This window comes from Elephas maximus, chromosome 21 (genome assembly GCF_024166365.1).
Source record: "Elephas maximus indicus isolate mEleMax1 chromosome 21, mEleMax1 primary haplotype, whole genome shotgun sequence".
NCBI lineage: Eukaryota > Metazoa > Chordata > Mammalia > Proboscidea > Elephantidae > Elephas > Elephas maximus.
The window spans coordinates 66,327,223-66,341,039 of NC_064839.1; positions in this window are offsets into that span (position 1 = coordinate 66,327,223).

Sequence of the window (13,817 nt, forward strand, 5' to 3'; positions counted from 1 at the left end):
TTTTTTCTCTTCAAATTCCTAACATAATGCCTTTACTGTCAGCTGATAATCTTTCTTCATACATTATTGAGAAAATAGATAGGTTTTTTTCCTATCTTCCACAGTCATATGTACTGTTATATCTATGTAGATACCCATATTTTCTTTCTTGTAAAAAGGTGACCCCCTTCTCCTGTGATTAATGTCTCCTTCATCTAGCTAAACATTCTGATCTTGAAAATTTGTCCTCTCCTTCATCATCAATTTCTTACTCTCTACTGGATTTTTTTTTTTTTATATACAAAGATACAGTACAACTCATCTTAAAGAACAATACTCTTTGACCCCATATCTTTCTCAGCTTCTCTGCTCTTTCCAACAAAACCATTCATTAATTTCCTATACCTGAAATTAATATTTTATTAGTCTCCTTTCTCTTTTTTAAGCATGTTCAACTGAGATTCAGTCTCTATTACTTTATTGAAATTCCTTTTTGTCGAGGCCATCAACAACTACCATCTTGCCATATCCAATAACTGTTTCTCAGTTATTAACTTACTTAGATTTTCAAGAGTATTCAATTCATTTGGCCATTCCATCTTGTGTGAAACATATTCATTATTTTGACTTCCACAATGTTATACTTTTCTGTTTTTTCCTCCTCTGTGTCCTTTTTCTCAGCCTCTTTTTTCTTCCTCTCCTCCTCTTCAGTTTACTTATTTGCTGCCTAGTTGACTCTGGCTCATGGTGACCCCATATGTGTCAGAGTAGACTGTGCTCCATAGAGTTTTCAGTGGCTGACTTTTATGATAGGTCTTTCTTTCGCAGCACCCCTGGGTGGGTTTGAACCACCAAACTTGCAGTGAGTAGTCAATAGCAAACTGTTTTTGCCACCCAGGGACCTCTTTTAAATATTAAACCAAAAACCAAACCAAACCCAGTGCCATAGAGTCGATCTTGACTCATAGCGACCCTATAGGACAGAGTAGAACTGCCCCATAGAGTTTCCAAGGAGTGTCTGGTGGATTCAAACTGCCAACCCTATGGTTAGCAGCCGTAGCACTTAACCACTTTTTGTAAAATGTTCCTCAATTTGAGGTTGCTGTATATTTCCTTATGATTAATTCAGGTTATACATTTTTGGTAGGGATACATGAGAAATGCCATTGTATCCATCTCAGTACAACATATCAAAATGTATATTATTTGAATTTTCTTCATGGATGGTGATGTTAACTCTGATCACGTAGTTAAGATGGTGTTGAGGTCTCTAAAAATTTACAAGAACTTTTATAGAAAGAGTAATGAATAGAAGTGACAAAGAATACTGTACGTAGTCAGGGAAGAAGAGGCACAATGAGTACTATTGGAATAAGGAGCTTCACAATAGTCTGAAAGATCTAGAAGAGGGAGTCAGAGGGTCAGAGGAAGATCCTAATCAGTCTCCTTGAGATGAATTGGATAGACCTTGCAAGGTAATTCGAGTTGCCAAGCATTTTCAGTGTCCAAAGTAGGACCAGGAGGGAAGAGCATGCGGAAAAAGACCTCAATAAATTAACAGATGTACCATACTCATAGATTGAGATACTCAATACCGTTGAGCTATCAAGTCTCCAAAACTGATCTATAGATTTAATGTAATCAAAAACAAAACCCCAGCAGTTTTTTTTTTTTTCTCTGTAGAAATCAACAAACTTTTCCTAAAGAGTATATGGGAAAAGACAGAGAATGGCCAAAATAATTCTGAAAAATAAGAACCAAGTTATAGGATTCACATTGCTGGATTTCAAGACTTTTTTTTTGAAAGCTATGTTAATCAACCAAAAAAAAAAAAACCCAATGGCATTGAGTTGATTCTGACTCACAGTGACCCTATAGGACAGAGTAGAACTGCCCCATAGGGTTTTAAAGGAGTGGCTGGTGAATCTGAACTGCTAACCTTTTGGTTAGCAGCAGTAGATTTTAACCACTATGCCAATCAAGGCAGGAAAATTTTGCTATATGCATAGACGTATATAGATTAATGGAACAAAACAAAAATTCCAGAAATAGGACCAAACATATATGCTCACTTGTGTTTCAGCAAAGGTTCCCATGCAAGTCAAAGAGAAAAGGAATTTTTTTTTTTGGTACAAGAGTACTGAAACAGTTGAACATCCATGTGCAGAAATATAAGCCTCTTCTGTTATCTCACATCAGTAACTTGAAATGCATTACAGACCTAAATGTAAAACTATGAAAATTAAAGGAAAAAAAATAGGAGAAAATCTTAACAATATTGGAATAGGCAAAACATTTTGAGTAAGACACAGAAAACATGATTTATGTAAAACATAATAAATTCATCTCCACAAAAAAGAGATGACGGGGGGCCAAGATGGCTGACTAGGTAGAAGCTACCTCGGATCCCTCTTGCAACAAAGACTCGGAAAAACAAGTGAATCGATCACATACATGACAATCTATAAACCCTGACCATCAAACACAGATCTAAAGAGTTGACCTGAGTGACAGAGACTGAGAACGAACAACCACGGGGAAGCAGCCACTGTTTTTGGAGCCTGGAGCCAGCATCCCAACCAGGAAACCTTGGCGCCGGGCTTTGGACTGGGCACAGGAGAGCTGAGCACGGCATCCTGAGATGGTGCAGACATGGGGTGCAGCCCTAGCCCCCTGAACTGACCTCAGGGGAAGCCCAGCCAGTGCACGCAGGCAGTGCAGTGACGCGGCTGACAGGAGGAGAAGTCACCAGAAGGCAGCAACTGGTTTTGGGGCCAGGAGTGTGGTGTCCCAGCCGGGGAAACTTGGCGCTGGGCTTTGGACAGGGAGGGGAGGAACTAACCGTGGCTTCTGAGACAGCACAAGCACGGGACGCGGGCCTGACCCTCGGGGGCAATCTCTACCCAGCCAGCGCACACAGTCGACTCGCCCCTAGGGTATCTCAGATAAAACAATCATCCCAAGCAAGATAAGTAACTTTGTCTATATTCCGGGGTGCTACTCTCTCCTATTTATCTGAACTCTCCCCCTCCCCTGCTTCCCAGGTGGCTTCATTAACATTGGAATTTCCTGAGCCAGAGAGTGAACTGCACTGCGGTTTTTCTTTCTTTTTTTTTTTTTTTTTGGTCTTTTCCTAACCCATTCTTCTGGACTGAGAGAAGCAGCTACAAAAAACCCAGGGAACAAAAATCCTTCCCTAATTGGACTAAAAACACAGAACCAGCTCCAGCCAAGCATATGTGATCCATAGTCTTGGGCTTTCATCCCTACAGGGAACAAGGTGGCTATTATAATGCAAAGGCATTTCTGATAGGGATCTGACTGTAATTGTTTTAGCGAATTACTGGAAAGACAAGTTTCCCAAGTCTGATATCTCTGCTTATTCAACAGAGCCCTCACTGACCCACAACAGGGAACTGAGGGCTGAAGCTCCCCCCAGGCCACCTAGCCTCCTGCTGTAGGGGTCTAAGGAGGGTGACACCTACCAATCTGTAGAGGTACGTGCATTGGGGGCCTAAGGTACAGCTGCAGAGCCCACCCACCAAAGTGCTTTAGGAATAGAGACACACCTACCTCACTGGCACTTGGGGGAAGCCTGTCAGCATCCTGCCCCCCCGGAGTGTGAACCCCAGCTGCGAATAGAATCTGGTGCACACAACTATCACCACTACTTCTCTAGGTGGATAGGTGACAGTCTGCGCCACACACTTGATGACCCAAAATTAGATTCTACTCAAGAATAGTGAATGGACTCTTAGGCTTATATATCTGGTAACAGCCCATATCAGCTGGTAATAGGACATAAGTGAGTCAAGGGCTACAGCAATCAAGACAGCGCAATCTAGTAGCCCATCTACGTATATTGAAAGAAAACAAAACAAGCTAAGACTCAGTGAGCAAATATAGGATAAATCACTACAATATCTTAGTGATGGCTCGGAGACAGCAGTCGATATCAAACCACATAAAGAAGCAGACCATGATTGCTTCTACAACTCCCCAAACTAAAGAATCAAAATCTTTCCCAAATGAAGATACAATCCTGGAATTGCCAGATGCAGAACATAAAAAACTAATTTGCAGAATGCTTCAAGACATCAGGGATGACCTCAGAAATGAAGTAAGGCAATCTACAGAAAAAGCCAAGGAACACACTGATAAAGCAGCTGAAGAACTCAAAAAGATCATTCAAGAACATAGTGGAAAAATTAATAAGTTGCAAGAATCCATAGAGAGACAGCATTCAGAAATCCAAAAGATTAACAATAAAATTACAGAATGAGACAACGCAAAAGGAAGTCAGAGGATCAGACTTGAGTAATTGGAATACAGAGTGGGAGATCTGGAGGACCAGGGAATTGACTCCAATATAGCTGAAAAAAAAATCAGATAAAAGAATTTAAAAAATGAAGAAACCCTAAGAATCATGTGGGACTCTATCAAGAAGAATAACTTGCGTGTGATTGGAGTCCCAGAACAGGGAGAGATAACAGGAAACGCAGAGAGAATAGTTGAAGATCTGTTGGCAGAAAACTTCCCTGACATCATGAAAGACGAAAGGATATCTATCCAAGATGCTCATCGAACCCCACTTAAGATTGATCCAAAAAGAAAAACACCAAGACATATTATCATCAAACTTGCCAAAACCAAAGATAAAGAGAAAATTTTAAAAGCAGCCAGGGAGAAAAGAAAGGTCTCTGAAAAAGGAGAATCAATAAGAATAAGTTCAGACTACTCAGCAGAAACCACGCAGGCAAGAAGGCAATGGGATGACATATATAGAGCACTGAAGGAGAAAAACTGCCAGCCAAGGATCATATATCCAGCAAAACTCTCTCTCAGATATGAAGGCGAAATTAAAACATTTACAGATAAACACAAGCTTAGAGAATTTGCAAAAACCAAACCAAAGCTACAAGAAATACTAAAGGAAATTGTTTGGTCAGAAAACCAATAGTATCAGATACCAGCACAACACAAGGTCACAGAACAGAACATCCCGATATCAATTCAAATAGGGAAATCACAAAAACAAATTAAGATTAATTTTAAAAAGAAAAAAAACACTCAAAACAGGGAATCATTGAAGTTACTATGTAAAAGATCACAATAATCAAAAAGAGGGACTAAATATAGGCATAGAACTGCCATATGGAGAGGGATACAAGACGATATAGGACAATAAATGTTAGGTTTTTACTTGGAAAAATAGGGGTAAATATTAAGGTAACCACAAAGAGGTATAGCAACTCCATAACTCAAAATAAAAACCAAGGAAAACGTAACGACTCAGCAAACATAAAGTCAAATACTATGAAAATGAGGAACACACAATTTACAAAGAAAAACATCTCAGCACAAAAAAGTAAGTGGAAAAATGAAATTGTCAACAAAACACATAAAAAGGCATCAAAATGACAGCACTAAACACATATCTATAATTACTCTGAATGTAAATGGACTAAATGTACCAATAAAGAGACAGAGTGTCTCAGACTGGATAAACACGATCCGTCTATATACTGCCTACAAGAGACACACCTTAGACTTAGAGACACAAACTGAAACTCAAAGGATGGAAAAAAATATATCAAGCAAACAATAAGCAAAAAAGAAGAGGAGTAGCAATATTGATTTCTGACAAAATAGACTTTAAAGTTAAATCCACCACAAAGGATAAAGAAGGACACTACATAATGATTAAAGGGACACTAGACCAGGAAGATATAACCATATTAAATATTTATGCACCCAATGACAGGGCTGCAAGATACATAAAACAAACTTTAACAGAACTGAAAAGTGAGATAGACACCTCCACAATTATAGTAGGAGACTTCAACACACCACTTTTGGAGACGGACAGGACATTTAGTAAGAAGCTCAACAGAGACACGGAAGACCCAATTGCTACAATCAACCAACTCGACCTCATTGACTTATACAGAACTCTTCACCCAACTGCTGCAAAGTATAACTTTTTTTTCTAGTGCACATGGAACATTCTCCAGAATAGACCACATATTAGGTCATAAAACAAACCTTTGCAGAATCCAAAACATCGAAATATTACAAAGCATGTTCTCAGACCATAAGGCCATAAAAGTGGAAATCAATAACAGAAAAATTAGGGAAAAGAAATGAAATACTTGGAAACTGAACAATACCCTGCTGAAAAAAGACTGGGTTATAGAACACATTAAGGAGGGAATAAAGAAATTCATAGACTGCAACGAGAATGAAAACACTTCCTATCAAAACCTCTGGGACACAGCAAAAGCAGTGCTCAGAGGTCAATTTATATTGATAAATGCACACATACAAAAAGAAGAAAGAGCCAAAATCAGAGAACTGTCCCTACAACTTGAACAAATAGAAAGAGAGCAACAAAAGAATCCATCAGACACCAGAAGAAAACAAAAAATAAAAATTAGAGCTGAACTAAATGAATTAGAGAACAGAAAAACAATTGAAAGAATTAACAAAGCCAAAAGCTGGTTCTTTGAAAAAATTCACAAAATTGATAAACCATTGGCCAGACTGACTAAAGAAATATAGGAAAGGAAACAAATAACCTGAATAAGAAACGAGATGGCCCACATCACAACAGACCCAACTGAAATTAAAAGAATCATATCAGATTATTGCAAAAAATTGTGTTCTAACAAATATGCAAACCTAGAAGAAATGGATGAATTCCTGGAAAAACACTACCTACCTAAACTAACACAATCAGAAGCAAAACAACTAATTAGACCCATAACAAAAAAAGAGATTGAAACGGTAATCAAAAAACTCCCAACAAAAAAAAGCCCTGGCCCCGATGGCTATACTGCAGAGTTTTACCAAACTTTCAGAGAAGAGATAACACCACTACTACTAAAGGTATTTCAAAGCATAGAAAATGATGGAATACTACCTAACTCATTCTATGAAGCCACCATTTCCCTGATACCAAAACCAGGTAAAGATATCACAAAAAAAAGAAAATTACAGACCTATATCCCTCATGAACATAGATGCAAAAATACTCAACAAAATTCTAACCAATAGAATTCCACAACATATCAAAAAACTAATCCACCACAACCAAGTGGGATTTATATCAGTTATGCAAGGCTGGTTTAATATTAGAAAAATCACTACTGTAATCCACCATATAAATAAAACAAAAGACAAAAACCACACAATCTTATCAAATGATGCAGAAAAGGCATTTGACAAAGTCCAACACCCATTCATGATAAAAACTCTCAGCAAAATAGGAATTGAAGGAAAATTCCTCAACATAATAAAGGTCATCTATACAAAGCCAACAGCCAACATCACTCTAAATGGAGAGAGCCTGAAAGCATTTCCCTTGAGAACGGGAACCAGACAAGGATGCCCTTTATCACCGCTCTTATTCAACATTGTGCTAGAGGTCCTAGCCAGAGCAATTAGGCTAGACAAAGAAATAAAGGGCATCCGGATTGGCAAGGAGGAAGTAAAATTATCTCTATTTGCAGATGACATGATCTTCTACACAGAAAACCCTAAGGAATCCTCCAGAAAACTACTGAAACTAATAGAAGAGTTTGGCAGAGTCTCAGGTTATAAGATAAACATATAAAAATCACTTGGATTCCTCTACATCAACAAAAAGAACATCGAAGAGGAAATCACCAAATCAATACCATTCACAGTAGCCCCCAAGAAGATAAAATACTTAGGAATAAATCTTACCAAAGATGTAAAAGACCTATACAAAGAAAACTACAAAGTACTACTGCAAGAAACTAAAAAGGACCTACATAAGTGGAAAAACATAGCTTGCTCATGGATAGGAAGACTTAATATAGTAAAAATGTCTATTCTACCAAAAGCCATCTATACATACAATGCACTTCCGATCCAAATTCCAATGTCATTTTTTAATGTGATGGAGAAACAAATCACCAACTTCATATGGAAGGGAAAGAAGCCTCGGATAAGTAAAGCATTACTGAAAAAGAAGAAGAAAGTGGGAGGCCTCACTCTACCTGATTTCAGAAGCTATTATACAGCCACAGTAGTCAAAACAGCCTGGTACTGGTACAACAACAGGCACATAGACCAATGGAACAGAGTTGAGAACCCAGATATAAATCCATCCACATATGAGCAGCTGATATTTGACAAAGGCCAAGTGTCAGTTAATTGTGGAAAAGATAGTCTTTTTAACAAATGATGCTGGCATAATTGGATATCCATTTGCAAAAGAATGAAACAGGACCCATACGTCACACCATGCACAAAAACTAACTCCAAGTGGATCAAAGACCTAAACATAAAGACTAAAATGATAAAGATCAAGAAAGAAAAAATAGGGACAACATTAGGAGCCCTAATACAAGGCATAAACAGAATACAAAACATTACCAAAAATGACGAAGAGAAACCAGATAACTGGGAGCTCCTAAAAATCAAACACCTATGCTCATCTAAAGACTTCACCAAAAGAGTAAAAAGACCACCTACAGACTGGGAAAGAATTTTCAGCTATGACATCTCCGACCAGTGCCTGATCTCTAAAATCTATATGATTCTGTTAAAACTCAAGCACAAAAAGACAAACAACCCAATCAAGAAGTGGGCAAAGGATATGAACACCCACTTCACTAAAGAAGAGATTCAGGCAGCTAACAGATACATGAGAAAATGCTCTCGATCATTAGCCATTAGAGAAATGCAAATTAAAACTACGATGAGATTCCATCTCACTCCAACAAGGCTGGCATTAATCCAAAAAACACAGAATAATAAATGTTGGAGAGGCTGCGGAGAGATTGAAACTCTTATACACTGCTGGTGAGAATGTAAAATGGTACAACCACTTTGGAAATCTATCTGGCGTTTTCTAAAAAAGTTAGAAATAGAACTACCATACAACCCAGAAATCCCACTCCTTAGAATATACCCTAGAGAAATAAGAGCCTTCACATGAACAGATACATACACACCCATGTTTATTGCAGCTCTGTTTACAGTAGCAAAAAGCTGGAAGCAACCAAGGTGTCCATCAACGGATGAATGGGTAAATAAATTGTGGTATATTCACACAATGGAATACTACGCATCGATAAAGAACAGTGACGAATCTGTGAAACATTTCATAACATGGAGGAACCTGGAAGGCATTATGCTGAGTGAAATAAGTCGGAGGCAAAAGGACAAATATTGTATAAGACCACTATTATAAGATCTTGAGAAATAGTATAAACTGAGAAGAACACATACTTTTGTGGTTACGAGGGGGGGAGGGAAGGAGGGTGGGAGAGGGTTATTTAATGATTAGTTAGTAGATAAGAACTACTTTAGGTGAAGGGAAGGATAATACTCAATACACGGAAGGTCAGCTCAAATGGACTGGAGCAAAAGCAAAGAAGTTTCTGGAATAAACTGAGTGCTTCAAAGGTCAGGGGAGCAAGGATCGGGGTTTGGGGACTATGGCTTAAGAGGACTTCTAAGTGAATTGGCAAAATACTACTACTATGAAGACATTCTGCATCCCAGTTTGAAATGTGGTGTCTGGGGTCTTAAATGCTAACAAGCGGCCATCTAAGATGCATCAACTGGTCTCAACCCACCTGGATCAAAGGAGAATGAAGAACACCAAGGTCACAAGACAACTATGAGCCCAAGAGACAGAAAGGGCCATATGAACCAGAGACTTACATCATCCTGAGACCCGAAGAAGTAGATGGTGCCTGGCCACAACTGATGACTGCCCTGACAGGGAGCACAACAGAGAACCCCTGAGGGAGCAGAAGATGAGTGTGATGCAGACCCCAAACTCACATAAAAAGACCAGACTTAATGGTCTGACTGAGACTAGAGGAATCCCAGCGGTCATGGTCCCCAAACCTTCTGTTGGCCCAGGACAGGAACCACTCCCGAAGAGAACTCATCAGAGATGGAAGGGACTGGACAATGGGGTGGAGAGAGATGCTGATGAAGAGTGAGCTACTTGTATCAGGTGGACACTTGAGACTGTGTTGGCATCTCCTGTCTGGAGGGGAGATGGGAGGGTAGAGAGGGTTAGAGGCTGGCAAGATGGTCACCAAAGGAGAGACTGGAAGGGCTGACTCATTAGGGGGAGAGTAAGGGGGAGTATGGAGTAAGGTGTATATAAGCTTATATGTGACAGACTGACTTGATTTGTAAACGTTCACTTAATGCTCAATAAAAATTATTAAAAAGAAAAAAAGAGATGACAATTCTATAATGCATTATTTTTGTCCCCGAAAAAGTCAAGGATTGTTCTATGAATCTCTGTCATCTAATTTCAGGAGAAAAAAAATGAAATCAAACTGAAGAGTTTTACTTTTTAAATCAATTCAGTAAATTTTCTATTATTCAGTGTTTAAGTGCTAAATTATTTATAGGGTGAATTTTATGAGTTGAAGATTTGTGAAAAAAAATAGTAATATGTCTGTCAAGCATATCACCTGTGAAATTTGGAAAGCTGTGATACAGAATTCCACTTCTAGCTTACTCTTCATTTTTACCTTCAGCATCTAGCAGAGGGCATGCCATGCAGCCTCAATAAGTTCCTTGCATGATTCAGTTAATAACTGAAAAAGCTTAGAAGGACTTCCTCTGGTGAATGATCAAGGAAAAACATTTGAACATATGGTATTTAACTGAATAATATGCAGGGTGTCCATTTTTTACATCTGTTTTTAAGCAGTCAGAAGGTAAGAAAAAATTTCCTCTTGTGGATTTATTATGTATAAAAGCTGCGTGTTCTCCTTTGTCATTTTATGGCACACACACCCATACTGAAAACATTTATAAAACTCCCAACTCTACATGATTTAGATTTCTCATTAGGTTTAATGAGAGTTTAAGAAGGAAATGTGAAAGAAAGTGAATGGGAATATATGTGCCTGCAAAAAATAAAAGAAGTGAATTTAATAAAGGATTTTAAAGAATAAAGTATTATGTGTTTAAAGCTATGCCAAATGATTTCCTGAGATTTTAATGCAAAATGAATTGATGCAAAGGTAACGCTTGTCATTTGAGAAGGATAAATAGCATATTTTTCCTACTGTTTTTAATTTTTCACATTTGGCATTTACTTTTGTCTGACATTTAGGAAATTTGAATGTGAGAAAAACAGCCGTCTTTTAGTATTTTAGAAAGGTCAATTAATCTAATTTGATATCTATGCACGATACAGATCTTTCGCTTTGAACAATGGATCCTTAAAGCCAGGTAGTTCATGAGTGGTAAATAACAAATCTGTCCTGGAAGACACTGCTTTCATAGGAAGTTGTCTGATTCTCTTATTTCACTTTAAAAAAAAATTAATTTTTTTGAACTTCAGATGAAGGTTTACAGAACAAACTAGTTTCTCATCAAACAGTTAGTACACACATTGTTCTACGACATTGGTTAACAACCTGATGACATGTCAACACTCTCCCTTCTCAACCCTGGGTTGTCTATTACCAGCTTTCCTGTTCTCTCCTGCCTTCTAGTCTTTGCCTCAGGGCTAGTGTGCCACTTTAGTTTTGTTTACCACTATTATTTTATTACTTAACTATACAGCTTTGATTTTATTACTTAACCATATTTCTGCAATGTCTTCCCATTCTTTTTTTTTTTAAATAATTTTTATTGTGCTTTAAGTGAAAGTTTACAAATCAAATCAGTCTCTCACACAAAAACCCATATATACCTTGCTACACACTCCCAATTACTCTCTCCCTAATGAGGCAGACCACTCTCTCCCTCCACTCTCTTTTTTCGTGTCCATTTCACCAGCTTCTAACCCCCTTCACCCTCTCATCTCGCCTCCAGGCAGGAGATGCCAACATAGTCTCAAGTGTTCACCTGATCCAAGAAGCTCACCCCTACACCAGCATCCCTCTCCAACCCGTTGTCCAGTCCGATCCCTGTCTGAAGAGTTGGCTTCGGGAATGGTTCCTGTCCTGGGCCAACAGAAGGTCTGGGGGTCGTGACCACCGGGGTTCTTCTAGTCTCAGACCGTTAAGTCTGGTCTTTTTATGACATTTTTGGGGTCTGCATCCCACTGCTCTCCTGCTCCCTCAGGGGTTCTCTGTTGTGTTCCCTATCAGGGCAGTCATCAGTTGTAGCCAGCCACCATCTAGTTCTTCTGGTCTCAGGCTGATGTAGTCATTGGTTCATATGGCCCTTTCTGTCTCTTGGCCTCGTAATCACCTTGTGTCCTTGGTGTTCTTCATTCTCCTTTGATCCAGGTGGGTTGAGACCAATTGATACATCTTAGATGGCTGCTTGCTAGCGTTTAAGACTCCAGACGCCACTGTTCAAAGTAGGATGCAGAAAGTTTTCTTAATAGATTTTATTATGCTAATTGACTTAGAAGTCTGCTGAAACCGTGGTCCCCAGACCCCTGCCCCTGCTATGCTGGGCTTTGAAGCATTCAGTTTATTCAGGAAACTTCTTTGTTTTTGGTTTAGTCCAATTGTGCTGACCTCCCCTGTATTGTGTGCTGTCTTTCCCTTCACCTAAAGTAGTTCTTATCTACTATCTAATTAGTGAATGCCCCTCTCCCACCCTCCTTCCCTCCCCACTCTCATAACCACAAAAGAATGTTTTCATCTCGGTTTAAACTATTTCTCAAGTTCTTATAATAGTGGTCTTCTACAATATCTGTCCTTTTGCAACTGACAAATTTCACTTGGCACGTCTTCCAGATTTCTCCATGTTATGAGATGTTTCATGGATTCGTCATTATTTTTTATGGTTGTGTAGTATTCCCTTGTGTGAATATACCATAATTTATCTATCCATTCATCTGTTGATGGGCACCTTGGTTGCTTCCATCTTTTTGCTATTGTAAACAGTGCTGCAATGAACATGGGTGTGCATATATATGTGTAAAGGCTCTTATTTCTCTAGGATATATTCCAAGGAGTGGGATTCCTGGATCATATGGTAGTTCTATTTCTAGCTTTTTAAGGAAGCACCAAATAGATTTCCAAAGTGGTTGTACCATTTTACATTCTCACCAGCAGTGTATAAGTGTTCCAATCTCTCCACAGCCTCTCCAACATTTATTCTTTTGTGTTTTTTGGATTAATGCCAGCCTTGTTGGCGTGAGATGAAATCTCATTGTAGTTTTGATCTGCATTTCTCTAATGGCTAATGATCGTGAACATTTCCTCGTATATCTGTTAGCTACCTGAATATCTTCCTTAGTGAAGTGTCTATTCATATCTTTTGCCCATTTTTTAATTGCGTTGTCTTTTTGGAGTTGAGTTTTTGCAGTATCATGTAGATTTTAGAGATCAAGCACTGATCAGAAATATCATAGCTAAAAACTTTTTCCCAGTCTGTAGGTAGTCTTTTTACTCTTTTGGTGAAGTCTTTGGATGAGCATAGGTGTTTGATTTTTAGGAGCTCCCAGTTATCTAGTTTTTCTTCTACATTCTTTATAATGTTTTGTAGACTGTTTATGCCATGTACTAGGGCTCCTAACATTGTCCCTGTTTTTTCTTCCAAGATCTTTATCGTTTTAGATTTTATATTTAGGTCTTTGATCCATTTTGAGTTAGTTTTTGTGCATGGAGTGAGGTATGGGTCTTGTTTCACTTTTTTGCAGATGGATATCCAGTTATGCCAGCACCATTGTTAAAAAGACTGTCTTTTCCCCATTTAACTGTTTTGGGGCCTTTGTTAAATATCAACTTCTTATACGTGGATGGATTTATGTCTGGATTCTCAATTCTGTTCCACTGGTCCATGTATCTGTTGTTGTATCAGTACCAGGCTGTTTTGACTACTGTAGTGGTATAATAGGTTCTAAAATCAGGTAAAGTAAGACC